This window comes from Ornithodoros turicata, chromosome 9 (genome assembly GCF_037126465.1).
Source record: "Ornithodoros turicata isolate Travis chromosome 9, ASM3712646v1, whole genome shotgun sequence".
Taxonomy (NCBI): domain Eukaryota; kingdom Metazoa; phylum Arthropoda; class Arachnida; order Ixodida; family Argasidae; genus Ornithodoros; species Ornithodoros turicata.
In genome coordinates, this window is record NC_088209.1 from 40,948,985 (window position 1) to 40,966,369 (window position 17,385).

The window sequence follows — 17,385 nt, forward strand, 5'->3', positions numbered from 1 at the left end:
CTGCGTCCAGTTGTATTAACAGGTTTATTACGGTTGCGGGTTACTGTTGTCCCAGCTAACTACTACGGCGTTGCCGCTACCAAGGCTCTCTCCCCTCATGAACTGTAACTCACACTCTTAAAAACGAACTTCACCGCATGGCACACTGTACACCAACCGTTGCCGCGAATGATAGGGTTATCGCTTCCGATTCAAAGAGCGAGGAGGGCGTACGCCTTTTTGTTGCAATTTGGATATATGAAAATTTGCACAAAAAGGCGTACGCCTCCCTCTGTCTTCCAATCACAAGCGATAGCCCTACCATTCGCGTGGCAATGGTTGGCGCACAGTGGGCTATGCGGTGAAGTTCTGTTTTTACAGTGCACAGTGTGTGTTGAGCATAATACACTCTTAAAAATGAACTTCACCGCATAGCACGCTCCTAGCCAACCATCATCTCGAATGATATCGTTATCTGCCCTGATTTGTTGAAAACGGGAGGCGTACGCCTATTTTGTGACAGCATAAGTGTCACAAAAAAGGCGTACGCCTCCCGTTTTTAACAAATCAGGGCAGATAACGATATCATTCGAGATGATGGTTGGCTAGGAGCGTGCTATGCGGTGAAGTTCATTTTTAAGAGTGTAGGAGGCATGGTACACTCTCAGAAATGAACTTCACCGCATAGCACGCTCCTAGCCAACCATGATCTCGAATGATATCGTTATCTGCCCTGAGTTGTTGAAAACGGGAGGTGTACGCCTTTTTTGTGACACTTACGCTGTTCATAATGGTCACAAGAAAAGGGGTACGCCTCCAGTTTTCAACAAATCAGGGCAGATAACGATATCGTTCGAGAAGATGGTCGGCTAGGAGCGTGCTATGCGGTGAAGTTGATTTTTAAGAGCGTATAAGCATACACGCAACTCCTAACAACGTGAAAACTTTCAGATTTCCCCATCAAAAGGCACCCGACTAAATGCGTAATACACTCGTACGCTATTCCCAGTAACACAGTACACGCGCTTCGAGGCAAGCACACAGAATACGGGAAGCGCGCTTGTTTTCACCATATACCGATAGAGATCACTCACAACAAAACACCACGCGATATCAACCTGCACGATATTGTGCAGCCTGGTACGGGCCACCTTGTTATGGTGCAGCACGTATAGCCCACAGAATGAAAATGGCGTGACAACAAACTGGGCAACTTTTCTTTCTTTTTTTTTTCTTTTCTTTTTTCTATTTTTGTCTTTTCGGTGGAGGGGAATCCCCATAGAGGGCAGCGGTTTCCAAAGGACAACTGCCGGGTTTTCCGAGGCACCTCGGGCAAAAGGCACGGCTGACCGAGTGACAAGCTCGCACGTGTCGCTATGTGCTGAACGTACATATAATTAACGCTTATATCCTCCGTGTACACACGTGTCCGCATTATGTCACCCATACGTGGTGGTTTTCCAAAATGGCGTCGCTTTCGCTTCCTTTTTGGATTACGCGTTTGACGCACTGTCACGGATGGCAGCGTATTGTTTTATAGGAAGCTCTCTAATAAACGCTCAGACACTATATAGCGTGGAATTGACAATGGGAAATTACGACGTAGAGGGAAAGAGCTCGAAAGTTCATTTTTCCTACGAAAGCCCCCCCCCCCCCTCTTTCTGTGCCCCACTCTCACCTTCGACGCATTAACCTCGTGCTTTCTTTTTAAAGTCATCTTCTGTGATTCATCTCATCATTCCTTCACCGTTTGTTAGTCATCTTTTTTTTTTGTCATCTTTGTCTTTAATCTACCTCGTCCTTCTTTCATCATCTGGTAGTTTTTCGTTTTTTCCTACACTCTTAAAAATGAACTTCACCGCATAGCACGCTCCTAGCCAACCACCATCCCGAATGACAACGTTCTCGCCCCTGATTTGTTGAAAACGGGAGGAGGAGCCTATTTTGTGCTCATTATGCACGGCACAAAATAGGCTCCTCCTCCGGTTCTCAACAAATCTAGGGCGAGAACGTTGTCATTCGGGATGGTGGTTGGCTAGGAGCGTGCTATGCGGTGAAGTTCATTTTTAAGAGTGTACTTCTTTTTCTTTATTTCTTATTTCTTAATTTTCTTTCTTTCTTTATTTATTTCTTATTCCTTCCTATTTCTTTCTTTCTTTAATTCTTATCTTTTCTTTTTATTTATTTATTATTATTTCTTATTTCTGGAATAGCAAGCCGACGTCCCGTTTGGCTGACCTTTCCCCGTTTTTTTTTCCCCTTTTCGTCTAATAAACATATCCTCCCCCCTCTTTCCCTTCTTCTTCTTCTTTTTCATTTGAAAGGGACAGTCCGAAACTATTAGTATAATGGCTGGGTAAATGTGTTTCGTTGTAAATGTGTCGAATGGGCCGTTTTAGGGGCGTTAAAGGGGCCCCTCCTTCATTTTGAAGGGGGCGAATGATCGCTTCCCTGTTATCAATCACCAGCAACGGGGGGTATTCCATTAGATGGGATTGATTAGAATCACAATTTTGGTTTTAAAATACCAGCTTCGTAATATCGAAATATTAAAGAAAAAAAACTTTCTTGCGCAATACTTTACGTGGTTGGTGGAAGGTACTTTCACAGAACGTTCGCGGGGGGAAATGTCGGCAGAGTTCCTCGTGAAGTCGGACAAGGATGCGCAATCGATGTCAGCGGCATGCTGCTGTCTGGCTAGAGATACTTTTTAATTTCTTTTTTTTTGGGGGGGGGGGGTTCGAGGACCTTGGTATTCTTCACGGATTTCAGATCCGATTGTCGGTAGCACTTTAGAAAATAACAATAAAATGAATTGGATGACACTAGAGTAGCTTTAAGCAGTGGGTTTTTTTCTTTTTTTTTTTTTTTGCAGTAAGGCTCGCTTTTTCATTACTTTTCATTTTATATCTGCGAATCAGCGCGGAAAGGCTACGTTTATTCCGCACTTGAACGAGGTGCTGAAATATTTCAGAAAACACGCCCTCAAAGAGGGCTGCCCAGGATGCTCTATCTCTCCCCCACACTCAGTGTGCTGTCATCTACCGGCAAGCATATCACGTCCAAGGAGGCCTTTTTATCAGCCATTACACAAACACCACAGAATGCGCATACCGAAGCGGTATTTTCTTCGTGCTCTTTCCGTTCACGCTTGGCTCGTCAAAGAAACCAGGTTGATACACTGCTTTCCTAGACGAGAGTGACGACAGCAAGGACACATTTTTTCACAGTACGTTAGATACGCCGTATAACACACATACTTATGTAAGTGTTATTTCTGTACTGACAGAACTCGGGAGAGCGCTGTGCCAACGGACATAGCTTTATGATTATTTTATTTTTTTCTTTGCAGCATTCTTGGCACAGCAATTACAATATGGCCGCGGCGCAATAGAACAGAGCGTACATTTCAATGTTAGCATGAAATATGTTGAAAGATGGAAGTCACTGAAAGGTTAGCCAGCTGTAGGACTCGAACCCACATCTTCTGGATTGCCGGTCCAGGGCTCTACGAATTGAGCTAAGCTAACACACCTCCCCAGCGACTTCCAAGGGTGCGTCAACGGAAGGGATAAAGCCATAGCCAAAGCCATAGCCAACCTCTCCCTCACTCATCCCCCTTTCTATGTTTGACTTCTATTTTGGCTATGGCTTTGTATGTATTTGTCCTTTCTATGTTGTTCCAGCCTCAGAACATCAGTTCTCTCATGAAATATGTACATCCTTCGAGAATATTTTGGCTAATAATTATCGATAATATTTCGATTTCCTTTTGAGGGTGCACCAGCTCTCAAAAACATCGAATCGGGGCAATATTAAAAAGAAACAAAGCCCGATTAACCCATTGTCAATGCACTATACTGAAACGAAAGTTAAAATACTTTGGACACATAATGGAAGTTGCCATTGAAGAAGATAAGGCGATAAAAAGGACAAACTAACAGAGTATTTCGATAAACGCGACTGCGGTCACGTCCACCGTTACGAACATTTCCCAAGTCGAAGAAAGCACAAAACAAGTAGAATCAAATAAAAATAACGCGTGATTACATTTGAACACAATACGCGTGCAGTATAAAAGTGCGCGCTCACACCGCGTGCCGAGACGCGCATAGAAACATAAGAAACGGGCAAAATTCGTCGCGGAAAAAAAAAAATTACTCTCCAATATCTCAATAGAACCGATACAACATATCCACATGTTTCTCCACTGCCATCATCATCATCATCGTCATCTCCTGCCGTTTATAGTTGTGGCTATGAGTTGTGGTTATGGTTCTCTAACAAATTAGTAACAAATTGGAGGGTGCTGCCGCCTAGCGGGCACCACGTAACTACATGCACGACATGTACTTCAAGCCACGCGAGATGGCGATGCGATCCTGGAAGAGACCGTCAAATTCCGTTACGCCTGTCGGGACGTTTAATTCGAATTTTAGTGCGTGGAAAACGAAAAGAAAAAAAGAAAATAGGTAGAGGTTGACCTTGTCATCCGACACATCCTGCTACTCCTACGCTAAACGCCTCACCCTCTAATGAAGTAACCCGTTCCTCCTCGCGTTGACAATCAGTTGTGGAATGTTATAACTCCGTTACTCGCAACGCAATCCCTGAAATATGAAACACATGAGCACATCCTTCGCAGTGACGACCAGGGACTTCGAGCAAATCAAGCAAACATCAGCGCTCGCTGAAAAAAACCCTGGCTTATTCGCTTGATTGGTTTCGATTGGTTGGTTGATATTATTATTATTATTATTATTATTATTATTATTATTATTATTATTATTATTATTATTATTATTAACCTAAACCGTTATGGTTTAGGTGGACCTTATGACATGTACAAATGATTTAACAGATGGTAATAAACAATTCCAATTCCAATTATTATTATTATTATTATTATTCCATGTCGGAACCGCGGTGCGACTGTGGCAATGAGCGATGAAGGGTTGCGGACAGATGGAGACATGACAGCAGGAAGGAGTGCGAGACAGGGGTGCTATTACGCGTCCAGGGCCGACTTCACGGGGCGCTGGACGGACATCCGAATAATGTAACATTTCCATGTCAGTGAGGCACAAAGGACAGAACAAGAAGTACACAGGCGTAGACTCTCGACGTAGATAGCATATCCCTGAGCTTGAGATGAAGACGAGGACGAACAAATACGTCTTGTCCTTATCTGAATGTACGCTAGCTTGCCTGACACCCACCTGGAAACTTCACCATGCAGAAAAGTCCGGGAGAAAACTCTTGGACACGTTCGTTCTTGCGAAACGTTACGAATTATTTCGATACCATCCATAGAGTGAATGCTTGTCCGTAAACAACGGGCATATCCTCGCTCGGAAACAGTAGGACAGATAGAGCAGGGCTGGAGGTTATCATGCCGGTATATACGCACGCTTTGTAACTTGCTGTGCCCTTACATCAGCATCCGGAACAATGCGGTACCAACCAAACCGGAAGCCCCGATGATCCAGGCTCGAGTCCAAACTCACGAAACGCTGCTTAGATGTCCAGGGGTTGGGCATAAAATATGGGACCTGCAGGGCCCGTTTGCATAAAAGTACTCATTCTCCATAGCCTTGGAAGGACATTGAGCACGTGTTCGGTACGCGTGCAGGAAGCGATGTCAAACCCATAGACCCGTAGACCCGAGAAACGTCATCATGACGTTGGTAGAGAGACTGAAACCGAAACAAATCGGAAGGGGAGGGCTGGGTTCCACGAATGTGCACTTGTTCGCTGCCTCCTATTGAAAGGAAATTAGGGCCGAAGGTCGCGTTCCTTTCTGGAACCATCGTAATACCCTCAAGAAGGTGGCTTTCGGACGTGACCTTGTTCACCCCTAGCTTCCAGCGTAGTTCAACTCTACCAAATTGGTGGCGCTGTCCAACACTATGACGTCATTTGTTTACAAACAGGGAGAGGTCTATTGAGTATGAGCCTGAGGTTCGCACTCAACTTTTATGCGAACGGGCCCTGGTAACCTGGGTCCATCAGTAATCAGCTGCCAGCTAAAAGGAGCTGAGGACCGTCTGAAGCAACTCGGAGACTATGCACGGTACGAGCCGAAGCAGTTCAGTCGATCGACTACGACTGCCCCCTTCACGAGCATAGTTCTCTCGCGACGTAAAGCCACGAATTATTAATGCGTGAGCATTAGAAGCCCCATTTTGAAGAAAAGCCGGCGTCGTCGCGGGGTGACTGTGGTGTCCGTGTACAGCGCACCACGTGACGGAGAAGAGCGAATCAGGCTGTGCTCCTCAAGCCGATTCGCTGTCCTCCGTCACTTGGAAGCGCGGAGCTGATCAGCTGGAGCCGCCGTCAGTCGCGCCTCGTCTCTGGACGCATTCAGACATATCTCGCGCGTTCTTCGTGAGTTTCGCGAACGACTGAGTTTGTGTCTCATGTCGTGTGGCAGTTTCAACGGCAATGTTCTCCAATGGATCCCGGACCTTCTACTGATCAAAATACTAGTCAAAGTATATAAAAATATAAGGAGTATAAGAGAAGCTATTAGAAGCAAGACGAAACGTCTAATGCTAACGCATTGTCATCGCATTAATTACATTAATAGGCGTCAAATTTTTATTAATGTTATTAGTTCAGTTCCCATAAAGAGAGAGAGAGAGATACATGATGACGATGATATGAGGATGACTGTCCCCCATAACTGTCCCCATAAGTCCCTCGAAACAGCACTCGCACGAACACGAGCATGCATTTGATGATACGCACGATGCAGCTATAGCTAATGCAAGGTTAAGCGTCCCGGGTTCGAACCCGGGCGCCGGCTGTGCTGTCTGGGTGTTTTCCCTGTGAAGTCGGCCCAGGACGCACGATACCCGCGAGCAACATGCCGCCACGCCGGCAGGCAGATCAATCGGAAATAGCAGCACCACATCCACACCCCCCACCAAAGCTAATAAAGTCTTCACTGCAGCCCCGCAATTATTTACGCAGTCCTGTGTCTGTAAGAAAATTGCTTTAGATGCTTTGACGAGTTCTACCGCGACATTAAAATATTTTCTTCGAATTTCGAGCTTAACCGAAAACTAAAACTCAAAGTTACACGACATACACATTCACGTTTATTTTATTTTTTATTTTATTTTTATTCTGAAGAAAAAATGCGTCCTTCTTGCGCTATGCGCAATCCTTTCATAAAAGAACGAGATTCACTTCTGCTAGGCAAGTGATATGAGGGACTAAAATTCCCCGCTATTTGGACTTGGTTTCGCCAAAGTCAACACGTAAAGAATGAGAATGTGAGAGTGTTGGGGTTCCGGTCGGCAATGCCCGACTTATGGAACGACCTTTTATTGTAGGGCGAAACGCCCTTTCGTTGCTCCACCGAAAGAAAGACGTTTGTCAATCGATCTTTGACGGAAGCACGTGCACTTTGACGAGTCATCGCGCGAGTTGCGGTTCCGGACTATGGCCCGTTTGCAACCTCTGCAGTCCAAGCCACGCCTACCATTCGCGGGACGGGGATTGCGCGCTTCTCGGTAGCCGACAATGATAAAGCGAAAATCAGTGATAGGAGACATATCTCGAAGGGGACATTCAAGAAGCGACTCTTCGAGAAGCTTCGACGGACACTGCGCGGCAGGTCATTGCGCAGTAACATGTAGTAACGTCTGCGTGCTATTGTCATCGCTCCAGCTCCTACACTCTTAAAAATGATCTTCACCTCATAGCACGCTCCTAGCCAACCCGCACACCGAATGACAACGTTCTTGCCCCTGATTTGTTGAAAACGGGAGGAGGAGCCTATTTTGTGCCGTGCATAATGAGCACAAAATGGGCTCCACCTCCCGTTTTCAACAAATCAGGGGCGAGAACGTTGCCACATTTCAATAGTTCACGTTCTTAGACACCTTGAGGCTTGCGCTGTCTTTGTGTGTTTCAGCCTCACAACGGCTACTTTCCACCAGCCAAAACTTGTCCCCTGTTCATACATTTACTTGCCACGCTTTTTCCTTTCTCTGGAATGCCCTTATAGGGAGCGTCCTTCCCTTTCCTGCGAACATTGGCACCCTGTCATAAAGTCAGGTCGTACAATCTGCCACACCTTGTGACCAATTTTGGATGCCGCGTTCACTTTGCGTCAGTGACACTCGCCTCCGTGTTCTCCCATAATACAGGCCATTCGCAAAAAAAGAAAGAAAAACTGCTCAAAGCGTGTTGTGCGTCACGTAGGTGTCCGAAGCCTACATAAAGATCGCCTACATTGCCCCGAGGGAGGACAATAACAAACTGGGAACGGAACGCGAACACCGTGGGCCTTGGCCCGCGCCTACGAACAATATGTCTCAAGACCGACGGCCAATACGGTTACGCGTACAAGTAGGCAAGTTCCGTACGTACGCCCCCCGACGTTCGTGTAATATACTGTCCGGTCGACGAATACTAATTCGACGTTTTATTGACCTGACGCAAAGAAGCGACCTGAAAGAGTAACTACCCGTAGTGAGCAACGTTTGTTTGTTTGGTTGCTTGTTTGTGTTTGTTGTTTGTAACAAAGGAAAAAAAGCAACGTATGAAGCAGTACGTGTCTGCTAAAAATATTCTCAATCTCGCCCACGTCTGATAAAAACAGTACAATCACATTGCTAAAGAGGTTGTGACACCCTGCTGTGTGGGGTTCACGACAACGAGCATGCGCTGTATTGCATGAAAGAGTATTGCAGCAAAATAAAAATAAAAATTAGATTTATACGAGTGCTAGTCGATGAAAAACCAAGGGAAAGTCTCATCATCTTAGACATCATCTTAGACATCACATCACTCTTAGAAATGAACTTCACCGCATAGCACGCTCCTTGCCGACCATCGTCTCGAATGATATCGTCATCTGCTCTGATTTCTTGAAAACGGGAGGCGTACGCCTATTTTGTGACACTTACGCTGTTCCTAATCGTCACAGTAACGGCGTACGCCTCCCATTTTCAACAAATCAGAGCAGATGACGATATCATTCGAGACGATGGTCGGCTAGGAGCGTGCTGTGCGGTGAAGTTCATTTCTAAGAGTGATGTCTGAGGCTTTCCCTTGGTTTCTAGGCAGACTTTCCCGACGAATGTCGGCACATTTCCCCCTGAAGTCGGCCCAGGACGCATACTAACCCCTCTCCCATGTTCCCCCGCTCCTTCCTGCTGTCTTCTCTCCATCTGTGCACGTCTGTGTGCGGCTCATATAGCCACAGTTGCTTCGCGGCGCTACACAGAATTTAAAAAATTAGAGAAGCGTCGAGCACCGAGATTAGGAGAGCGAGAGCTTCGGCCATTCCTAGTGGTTTTCGTTAGCCCGTGACGTCTCCCGCGAGTGGCGGGAAATTCAAAAAGGTCGGCACGTGACCCATTGCGCGTGACGTACGCGTTTTATCGGGTGCCCTTCTCGACGAGTGCCCCGCCCTTCGTTAGCTCGTTAGACGTGCAAGCGGAGACTATCTACGCGTTGGTTGCTCCCTTTGTCGTAAAACTTGGAATGCAGGTTCCCATCCGTGCAAATAAGCGTCAGTTATACACTCAACCCTTACAGACTCACTTCGCTGCGTGACGTCATAGCGATGCGACGGCGCTGCTGTCCTGATTGGTGTGGAAAACATCGTGCGATCAGCGAGTCACTGGGTGTTTTCGGTCCTTATTAGAGGCATGCCACAAAGTGGTGTACACTCTTAAAAATGAACTTCACCGCATAGCACGCTACTAGCCAACCATCATCTCGAATGATATCGTTGCCTCTCCTGATTTGTTGAAAACGGGAGGCGTACGCCTTTTTGTGACACTTACGCGGTTCATAATTGTCACAAAAAAGGCGTACGCCTCCCGTTTTCAACAAATCAGGGCAGATAATGTTATCATTCGAGATTACACTCTAAAAACTGAACTTCACCGCATAGCACGCTCTGCGCCAACCATTGCCACGAATGATAGGGTTATCACTTCTGATTCGAGGAGAGAGGGAGGCATACGCCTTTCTGTGTCAATTATCATATATCCAAATTGACACAAAAAGGCGTACGCCTTTCGCTCTCCTCGAATCAGAAGCGATAACCCTATCATTCGTGGCAATGGTTGGCGCAGAGCGTGCTATGCGGTGAAGTTCAGTTTTTAGAGTGTATGGTTGGCTAGGAGCGTGCTATGCGGTGAAGTTCATTTTTAAGAGTGTAGCTATTGGATGTGCTACGCGGTTCTGAAAGGCCAGATACGCCGTACACAGCATACAGCCTTTTTTGCCCACCACCGACGTCTGTTCTATGCGCATGCGCAGATGCGCCCTCTTGTTTACAAATAGAAGTGAGTCTATATAGCTTCGTGTGATGCATTACACGTGGCGCATGTGTTACAAGACCTTTCGTCGATCACTAGCGGATATGACTCGAGATATGAAACACGGAGACTCTGGGCAGAAAGTACGCACAACGCTCGTGTGTCTCTAGACTGCGACGTCATCAGGATGAGAAAGAACTATCGATTCATTGTTTTTTTTTCTTTCTTTATTCCTGTTACGTCACCAACGAGTGCGGTCCCAACCGTGGCTCATTAAAGTCGTACGTAAGAACCAACATTCGGAATGGCGGATCGAGTTGGAACGAATTAGATGAAACAAAATTATCGTCGAAGAAATAGGGAGTAAACGAAGAGTTTTCAACGCTCGCTTTCTCTTTTTTTTCTTCTTTTCGTTGTTGTTGTTGTTGCTGCTTTACATGCTGCGAGAGCTTTACATGGCCCTCCAACTGTGAGGGGTGTACCTCGAAATAAAGTGATCGAAATTTCCCGTTTACAAAATAAACTACTGCACTCTTAAAAATGAACTTCACCCTCTGCACCATCACGCTCCTAACCAACCATCATCTCGAATGACATCGTTATCGTACACTCTTAAAAATGATGGTGGTGGTGGTGGTGGTGATAGGGCTTGCGTACACTCTTAAAAATGAACTTCACCGCAGAGCACGCTCCTAGCCAACCATAATCTCGAATGATATCGTTACCTGCCCTGATTTGTTGGAAACGGGAGGCGTACGCCTTTTCTGTGACAATTATGAACAGCATAAGTGTCACAAAAAGGCGTACGCCTTCCGTTTTCAACAAATCAGTGCAGATAACGATATCATTCGAGATTATGGTTGGCTAGGAGCGTGCTATGCGGTGAAGTTCATTTTTAAGAGTGTACGCCTTTTTCGTGACAGTCATGAACAGCATAAGTGTACGCAAAAAAGGCGTACGCCTCCCGTTTTTAACAAATCAGGGCAGATAACGATGTCATTGGAGATGATGGTTGGTTAGGAGCGTGCTATGCGGTGAAGTTCATTTCTAAGCGTGTAGGAGCGTGCTGGTGAAGTTCGCTGTTTCTAGAGTGCGCAAATAAATGTTATCTGACTATAAAACGTGCATGCGCAGTCGCGCGCGAAAAACTACCAACGGTGAACTTAACACTAACCTTCCGCCCTGCTAAGCCTAAGGTCTGCTAAAATGTGGCTTTCGTTCGCTAAAACGACTGTGACAGACATCGCCAACCCGTGAATTTGAGAGGTTAAATACTGAGGTCCTGTTCTTCAACACGGCATATCATCTTACGAAGCGATCGAGCGCTCTGCTCGATTGTTTGCCCATTGTTTCGAGAACGTGAATTTCGAGACCGGGAATATCGAGGTCCTCCCACTGCGAGAGCCGCGTAGGTCCGTCCATAACAGATTTCGTGGTAGTGGTGGTTCTAAGGCAGGATGGGGAAGAGGGGTGAGGAACAGGTGGTAATAATGGTGGTGAGGCTGCTGCTGGTGAAAAGGATCGCCCTTGTCGGCCTTACAGAAGTGGGCAACGTCACGACTGATGCCCGGGAGGAATGGGCGTCCTGGGCCGACTTCTAAGGAAACCGTGAGGAACATACTTGCGGTTACCCCTAATATAGAGAGTGATGAAGGAAGAAGTTACAATTGCCCGGAAAAGTGTGCAAGCGCATGAAGATGGCCCTAAGCCCTATGAGGCTTCTGTATTAAAATACGTTTCACAGCATGTCGTGTCCAGCATGTTCTGTGAAACGTATTTTAATACAGAAACTGACAGTGTGTGTGAGTGACTAACTGAGAGTCTTTGTCACTCATTGGTTTTACTGTGGATAGCCATTTGTGTTTTCTTAAGTGATCTGGAGTAGCCAGCTCTCGTAATGAGTGCCTATTTCCCCCTTTTTTTCTTCTTTTCTTATCAACTTAACTCAACGTTTCACAGAATGTTCTTAAAATGCCACCTTTCTCTCTCACACACACACTATCTTTAAAATATAATCTATAAGCTAAGGTTCTCGATGTGCGGGCACGGACAATAGAACGTTGTTACTGGGTCGAAAGAAATGCCCCGCCTTTGTCAATACAAAGTGTACAGGGAGCACAAAGTATATATGCCTCACGCGGTTCATCCGCATTGAAACGTATTGCATGCGGATGTCGAAAGTTCCATGAGACCATCTGCCCCCAGCAACACAGATTGAAGTCAGGCGGACGGATATCGTTGCGTGATATCTCACTGTCAGAAGCAATTCGTGGAGACGCGTGCAAGCAAAAAGTAAATATATTCCACGGCTGTTGCATCGCGAAGACTTTTGAAAGAATCTTCGTAATGGTATGAGCAAGTTCTGTATCTCGCTCCTAAAACGTCACACAAAAACAATGTTACGAAACTATTTATTTCACCACTTTCTTCTCAAGGTTTCGCGCGTGCCGCCATTCCTCGATCATTGTGCATTCGCGAAGAACAAGCGCACCAGTACGAGGTGGCAATAGAAAAATTATCGTCTTTCTTACGCACGTTATAGGTAGGGTTCCGCGTTTTTTTTTTTAATCGAGAAACACCGAAAAACATATGTCGGGTAGATTTTTCCTTATGCGATTTTAACCGAAAAACACCGAATACAGAGGAACATTCCGGGACATGACAGAGATAAATTGTTGCACATGCCCAGCGAGTCGTTGATGCACATCAGAAAGCCATACAGAAATACGATGGTTGTGAAAAATGTCCGTTTACTTTTGTATCAAAGTCCGACACTGACTTTTTTTTTCTTTTACAAATCAATCAATCAATCAATCCGTCTACTTTTTCGTGAGCCCTAAAACGCACCGCAGCGAACAACGCCACGTTGAATGAGCGTCATGCGGAAATTACATCGTCATTTCTATTCGCCGATAACTGTCTGGTAAATCATGTACACGCCAGGAAAAACATCGAAAAACGCCGATTTCGTGAAAATCAATAAACACCGAAAAAACATACGCCGAATCCGCACAAAAATAAAAGCCGAAAACGCGGAACCCTAACTATCGGTAGGGAGTGAGATTTGGGGGGTAAAAATCGGGCGCTATTTTAAAATTTTTAATTCAGTGAGAAATCGGGCGATAATTGTGCCTTCGGGTGTTATCGGGTGTTTTTGTTTCTCCCCTTGTCTATGAAGTCCTTTCCTAATCTCTGTTTCTCTCTTTCTCTCTCTTTTTTTTTTTTTTTTTTGCGGCATCGTGACCTTCCAGCGGTCATCCCCGAAGGCATAGACCGTGTTGACACACATGGGTGTATTGCTGGGAACGTAAGTGACCCATTCTTAGATGTGTTACACATGGCGACATTTGTTCAGTGGAAACGTCACTTGAGGATTTCATAGTGACTGCAATTCGGGGAAAAATCGGGTTTAACTCGAATTGGTCGGAGGTCAGTTCGGGGTGCAATAACCGGGCGGAATCGGGTTTAACCGGAAAAGGTCACTCCCCAACTATAGGATCAAGAAAGTACGCAGGAGTGAGCTTATTATAAGCTTTGCGTATGTTGTCACGAAGACCAAACCTACACGGTGATAGTAGGAAACATTGGCGGTGCCTTCGATGCGAAAATAACGATAAGAACTGCAATAAGCCAATAAGCCAAAGCTGGCGTCCGTACTCGAGATTTCCGCTCGTATCCACAGCAATCGCACCGAGCGGAGACCTCCGAAAGAGGTCGTGGAGTTGCCTTGAGTTCACTGGAAATGGGAAGTGATTCCGTCTTGTTTATAGTTATTGACCCCGATCGGAGACCGGAAGGCACCCAGGTTATACCCCGGCAGGAAGGTGACCCGGCTGATCCGTTCTGTCCGAGCAAAACAGATGCGAGAATACGAAACAGGAATATCAAACACGTATGACCTTCGGATGCTAGTCCTTTAGTGAATGTGAATAGTGCTCGGGGGATAGGAAACCGGCATCGATATTTTCTGAGTTCATCAATGGGAGGGTGTAAGCATTATACGTTGTTCTTCTGTTCTGGGTGACCCAGCCAAATAGTTGGCGTATTAGGCTAAAGATTGTATCTCATTACTCATAGGCTCCCTTGTGGAGTACTTTTCAGAACACGCACATACACAGTTTGCTCACAGAACCAACGAGTAAGATGTTGCTTGAATACTGAGAGAAAATGGCGTAACGCATACAAATATCGTGTGACACATATGACAATAAAAACATTTTTCACGCGGGATGCATGAAACACTGTCGCAATATTGTGTGCATGAACCATTGTGTGTGACACAAGCCGTGGGGGCACACCGCCTCGGACACATTTTGGGAAGCATAAAACACGGTATATACACAGCTAATATGGTGGATGCTTCTTTTTTTCTTTTTGGCCGTTATGAGACTACCTTCGGCCGTATTGAGACTTTGGCCGTAACGAGACACTTGGGGATTGAAGGATTTTCGGCCGTAATGAGACTTTCGGCCGTAATGAGACTTCGGCCGTAATGAGACTTCGGCCGTAATGAGACTTTGGCCGTAATGAGATGTTACCAGGCTAAAACATTTAGGGAATAAAATGGAACGTTATGTATTTTAATTTCCAGTTCACGATGAGATCGGGGGATAACACACATGTCACGATGCGTTCCGGGTCTCTCGTATAGTTCAGAACTCGAGCGAATATCTATAAGACGGAATTTCTTCTCAGTCAGAACAGTGCATATACGGCCACATCTGCGTCGCGGGGACACGCGTTTGCGAAAACGTGTTCTGTAGGACTTGTTTCGAATTGATGGGGTGTCCACCTATTTTGCAGATTGCGTTGTCTGTCTGTCCGTGCGGTGCGTTTTCTCTCTCTCTCTCTGCAATTGTGAAGTTGGAAGATAGTTCGGGGAGTAATTGAACCTCTGTATGCAACAAGGGGATAAGTGGAAAAATCACAAACCGAGAAAAGGGGCCTGATCTGACGGCCGGTTCCCCATTGACACGCATGCATTTCCCGTTTTTTTACCGTCCTGTAGCGGGTCCATAAATAGCAATACGGTCCTAAATTTTAGTTGGCAGGTACATACTGGTATGTATATGTCATTACAACAAAAATAGTAAAAAGGGGATAAATCGACTTATCCCCTTATTGCATACAGAGGTTCAATTGGATATCAACCTGCCAAGATCGAACAAAATCGACTGAGGAGGAAATAATCCTTACGAATAAGGCTACTACCAGAAAAAAAAAAAAAAAGGAACAGACAAAAAAAAAAGAACTCAAGAGGAAACGTACACTCTTAAAAATGAACTTCACCGCATAGCACGCTCCTAGCCAACCATTATCTCGAATGATATCGTTATCTGTCCTGATTTGTTGAAAACGGGGGGCGTACGCCATTTCTGTGACACTTATGCTGTTCATAATTGTCGAGGCGTACGCCCCGTGTTTTCAACAAATCAGGGCAGATAACGATATCATTCGAGATAATGGTTGGCTAGGAGCGTGCTATGCGGTGAAGTTCATTTTTAAGAGTGTACTTTTCAGGGTTCGGAAAAACCCGTTTTTTTTTAAAAAAAGCCCGCCCCAGTGGGTTTTTTCGGGTTTTTCGGGTGCTGGGATTTTTTTTTCGAACTGCTGCATATGACACGCAACAGCCGTCCTCCACCTATTTTTCATGTTTCCGGAAGAAATAATTGTTTGCCGCTGTAGAATTTACGGTAAAGTAACCTCCGAAGCAGTCGTCCCTTTTCCTTCTTTTCTTTTTTTTTCCTTCGTTTCTGTATTTCACCCGCGTGTGGGCTTTATTGGGTTTTTCAGCCCGGGTGGACCCAAAAAGACCCGGGTGGGTTTTTTAAAACTGGGTCCATTCGGCGAACCCTGGTACTTTTTCTGCTCATGCTAGCTTCCTCATGAGTGTGTCATGTTTTTGATTCCGCTGACGCGCAATTCATCGCCTTTCACACACGCAACGTTCTCGCTCACGAATACTCCGCTTAATATACAACGATGTGATGTACCACTATACTATATGAAACACGAAAAGTCGCACAACAGAAACATGTAAGTATATAGATAGGGTTGTGTGCGCAGTTTCATTGTTTATGAAATGAGATGCGTGCTAATTAACGTACGTAATGAACTTTTGCGTAACAGGATGGCGTTAATGGGCGCCACTAAACAACGGGGCTCCCTTCTTTGAAGCATCCGCCCTGCTGGGACGCCCACGCCTGCACACGCTACACAAACGACCGCCGTTAATTACACTATGGGAAACCGGCTTCTCCTGAGAGTCCGTTGGGAAAATGGTTTTGCTGGTTTCCGCCTTTGGGGAAAATGTAGCTAGATATTTTTTTTTTTTTAAATATCGCGAGCAAAAACGGAGGGGGAAGGTACTCGCTATACACTCTTAAAAATGAACTTCACCGCAAAGCACGCTCTTAGCCAATCATCATCTCGAATGATATTGTTTTCTGCCCCGATTTGTTGAAAACGGGAGGCGTACGCCTTTTTTGTGACACTTATGCTGTTCATAATTGTCACAGAAAAGGCGTACGCCTCCCGTTTTCAACAAATCAGGGCAGATAACGATTCATTTGAGATGATGGTTGGCTAGGAGCGTGCCATGAGGTGAAGTTCATTTTTAAGAGTGTACTCCTGTCGGGACTGATGCATCCATGTTTTTCGTTTTCTTTTAGTCTAAACTGCACTCTTAGAAATGAACTTAACCGCATAGCACGCTCCTAGCCAACCATGATCTCGAGTGATATCGTTATCTGGTCTGATTTGTTGAAAACGGGAGGCGTACGCCTTTTCTGTGACAATTATGAACCGCATAAGTGTCACAAAAAAGACGTACGCCTCCCGTTTTCAACAAATCAGACCAGATAACGATATCATTCGAGATGATGGTTGGCTAGGAGCGTGCTATGCAGTGAAGTTCATTTTTAAGAGTGTAGTCTAAACTGTATTGGATTCAGAAGAAGGAATGATAAAAAAAAAGCCGGTATTGTTTCTTCCAGAATTGGCTTGGGTGAGGGGGACCAAATAAGCGAATGCTACTCGGCGATAGACCATACAATACTACTACCAATATAATAGTAATAAAAACTGGTCGTAGGCATTGTAGCTGTAGAGGGCCATCAGT